Here is a 4519-nt window from a genome sequence, read left to right as displayed (position 1 = left end):
TTTTAGTTGACTGAGGCAAATATTACATTGCTAACAGCTGCAAACATTGTACTCGTTCATCACACTTATTATTTTAGTGTTGAATGTTTGTTTAGCTTCTAATCATACCATAAGCCTATCATCAATATAAATATAACCTTTGGTTTTGCGAGGTCTGAAGTCTCCATATGTTTGTTTACATTTCAACTTCAAAATAAATGTATTGGGAAGTATGTGTATTTCAAACACTATTGAAGTGTTTCAGTTTCAACAATGAATCTACATCCGAATACAAACTTTCAACATCATGTTAATGATACAGATGAGAACACAGAAAAAAAATTTGCCTAATTATTAATTTGACCACGTAGGTAATTAATAATTAAAAAAAAAACTAGCTTCAGGATGCAAAGCTTGGTTTTCATTTGTAATATGTATTTCCTAATGCCGTTTAGATTTCTTTTTGATTTCATAATTTGATCTACATAATAACATTATGAATTAGGAAATGTTAATATTGCCATATTGAATGAAGACAAAAACACACATTTGGAAAATGGTAGACCCTAGATTCACCTGAGATTTTCTGAGCACCAGGATCTACGCTCTTAAATCAAAATGGTTTACTAGTTCTTAATAGCAATATTTAACTTCTATGCAGAGTACATCATGAGAAACGCTGGGCTGGAAGAAGCACAAGCTGGAATCAAGATTGCGGGGAGAAATATCAATAACCTCAGATATGCAGATGACACCACCTTTATGGCAGAAAGTGAAGAGGAACTAGAAAGCCTCTTGATGAAAGTGAAAGAGGAGAGGGAAGAAGTTGGCTTAAAGCTCAACTTTCAGAAAACGAAGATTATGGCATCCGGTCCCACCACTTCATAGGAAATAGATGGGGAAACAGTGGAAACAGTGTCAGACTTTATTTTGGGGGGCTCCAAAATCACTTCAGATGGTGATTGCAGCCATGAAATTAAAAGACGCTTACTCTTTGGAAGCAAAGTTATGACCAACCTAGATAGTATATTGAAAAGCAGAGACATTACTCTGCCAACAAAGGTCCATCTAGTCAAGGCTATGGTTTTTCCAGTGGTCATGTAGGGATGTGAGAGTTGGATTATGAAGAAAGCTGAGTGTCAAAGAACTGATGCTTTTGAACTGTGGTGTTGGAGAAGACTCTTGAGAGTCCCTTGGACTGCAAGGAGATCCAACCAGTCCATTCTAAAGGAGATCAACCCTGGGTGTTCTTTGGAAGGAATGATGCTAAAGCTGAAACTCCAGTACTTTGCCCACCTCATGCAAAGAGTTGACTCATTAGAAAAGACTCTGATGCTGGGAGGGACTGGGAACAGGAGGAAGAGGGGACAACAGAGGATGAGATGGCTGGATGGCATCACCGACTCGATGGATGTGTGTTTGAATGAATATTCTGGGAGATGGTGATGGACAGGGAGGCCTGGCGTGCTGCGATTCATGGGGTTGCCAACAGTCAGACACGACTGAGCAACTGAACCGAACTGAACTGAATAGCAATAAAAAAAAATTGGTAAAAGTAATACAGCTCTTAGAAAGAAATATAATTTATATCAGTTGGGTAATTTCCCCCAACAAATCATATAAAATAGAATTTAAAGTGAACAAATTAAATGTATTTTTAATAACGGTCATTTGGCTTCTATATTTTTATTGTAAAAAGTAAAGCAAAAATATTTTGATTTATATTTTAACATATATAATATTTAAACATATATTTTAACATTAAATATTATGTATTAACATACATATTTAAACATGAAATATTTTATATAGCATACAAAATTTATATTTTAATGTATATGCAAATAATAATATATTCTACTTGTTTAATAATTTCCATATAATTTAAACTAAAATTATATCTACCATTTTGAAGAAATACTGTCATGAATATTGTGGAAGACTGAATAGTGTCCTCCAAAATTCACGTCCACATAGAACATCAGATTATGACTGTATTTGGGAACAGAATCTTTGCTGGGGTAATTGGTTGAGTTCATACTGAATTTTAGGGTAAGTTCTAAATCCAGGAACTAATTTTCTTACAATAAGGCTGTGCACAGGTATACAGAGCACACACATTAAAAAAAAAAATACTACATGACTACAGAGGCAGAAAGTGCAATGATACATGCATCTACTGTCTACGAAATCCGATTGCTGGCCACTACCAGAAGCTGGAACGGTCTATGAAAGGCTATGTTGATCACATGAGTAAAGCATTGTATGTATGGATGATTAAAAGTGTAACAGAGTTGCTTTAAAATTTCAGTTTTTAATATTATATTGCAAGAAATTAGTTTTGAGTCTTGCCTAACATTGTCTCTCTATGGTTCACTGACTTTGAGATACATGTATATAGGTAGAACACAAATTTCTGAGTTGCAAATACAGAAAAAGAAAGTCTTTAGAAGTTTAGAAATTTTTAGAAGTTTAAATTTTCCTCCCAAGTCCACTGAAATACAATACTGAAGAATAAGGAACCAGAGCTTACTTTTCAAATGACTTTCTAAAAGCTATGCATTTTCTAAATTATCTGATAGAGTCAGTGTATACATAAAATTCTTTACCATCATCAACCATGCATCAACAGGGTTCAGTATTAAATATACCTGTAAGAAATGTAGTTACTTACCATATTCTGACAGAAACATCAAAATACACAAAGTTTGGAAAGAAAATCGAAATAAAAATATGTAGTAAGTCTTTTTTTATTCAGAAGGAAAAGCCAACATAATTTTTCAACTTATCATGATTTTAAATTAGTGAATGCCTTTTAAATGACATGTTGTTTAAGTACAATTTTGTGTCTTTTAGTTTCAGCTGGAATCATACAGTAAATATGTTTATGATTCATCTCTTTTGTCTATATTCAGATAGAAACCAGGCAATATATTCACAATTTAGAAGGAATATGAGAAATATATGAGACTAGTATGAAGAAAAAATGTCACATCTCAAGAATGCTAAATGTAGTGAATTAAGAAGGCATGTGCTCTCCAACAGAAAAAGTATCTGCACTGGTGCTATGCGCCATTGATGCACATAATACCAAAATGCCTGGACATAACCAATTTCTAAATCACAGAAAATTATTTTCTTCCCAGCTCTCATAATGGGTTATATAATCATGGAAAAAGAATTCAACAAAATAAGGAATGTAGACTCATAGTGCCAGTATAGGGTAAAATGTTAATTTCAGCACTTCTAGGAAATAATTATTACAAAATGAAGCAACTAGCAATAATGCACATGCATGTATGTGTTAATGTATGGTGGTTATGGTGGTGGTGGTTTAGTCGCTAAGTCATGTCCGACTCTTACGACCCGATGGACTGTAGCCCCCAGGCTACTCTGTCCATGAGATTTTCCAGGCAAGAATACTGGAGTGGGTTGCCATTTCCTTCTCCAGGGGACCTTCCCAACCCAGGAATCAAACCTGGGTCTCCTGTATTGCAGGCAGATTCTTTCCCAACTGAACTCCAAGGGAGGTCTACAAGTGTTAAAGTATAAAAACAGGTAAAATAATAAATTTTCAAAATTTTATTTATGCAGTTTACAGGTCCAAAAACAGATTACCATGGGTGCCTAAAGAATTCAGGATGAGGTAATGTTCAAATCCATATCTCATAACATATCCGGATGTGATTAGACTTCAGTTTTACTATAGGGTCATAGTTCACCAAACCATTTCCTGTTGCCTTTGTCAAAATTAGTACTGCCTTTTCTCTACTGCTACTACTCTTCTCTGCAAAATTCCAGATTTAAAGGGGTACATTGTATCTGAGTTTCTTTAGCTGATTTTTTCCTAATACTTTTTTTTTAACCCTAGAGGAACAGAATTCTAAAGGAAAATAATTACACATGACCTTGACCTTTTCACTTGAAAATTAACTTCTCTGATTATCAGTCTTTTTCCTCTGGCCTTTTTAGTAAAATAACATAATTGTGTAATTAGTATTAAAGTCAAAGGAAAGATGAATTGATATAGGACCAGTGTTTCACTGTGGGGCATTTAGCCGTTTCAGAAGCACATTACCCTTTTCTCTAGTGCATGAGTCACACATAGTTACAGCAATAAAACATCAAATAGAATAAAAATAAAAACATTTAATTGTTGGAGCTCTCAAAAATTGTAAAAGACTCAACCTTTTGTGACTCAATTACAAGAAGAGAGGTTATTAACTGATATGTGAAGATACATGTGGCTCTTCTTTGGAGAACAATTATTGTTTAGAAAGATTAGATGGATACAGTATGTGTTTTAGCTGGGAAGAAACATGTATGTAATTCAAAGAGGCTGCAGATTCTGAAGGATACTTCATTTGTCTGTTATGACAATACTAATTAAAGATGAGAAAATTAAAAATATAAAATAAAAAGACAATAGTTAACTGTTTATATTATATAGAAAGTCTCAGGAAAAATGATGAGAGGGTTATTTGCAGTCAATTTTATGGAATTCTAGAGATTTTTAAATTATCTTTTCAAAAAATCATTA

Source organism: Bos javanicus, chromosome 12 (genome assembly GCF_032452875.1).
Source record: "Bos javanicus breed banteng chromosome 12, ARS-OSU_banteng_1.0, whole genome shotgun sequence".
NCBI lineage: Eukaryota > Metazoa > Chordata > Mammalia > Artiodactyla > Bovidae > Bos > Bos javanicus.
Note: the sequence above shows the minus strand (reverse complement) of the source record.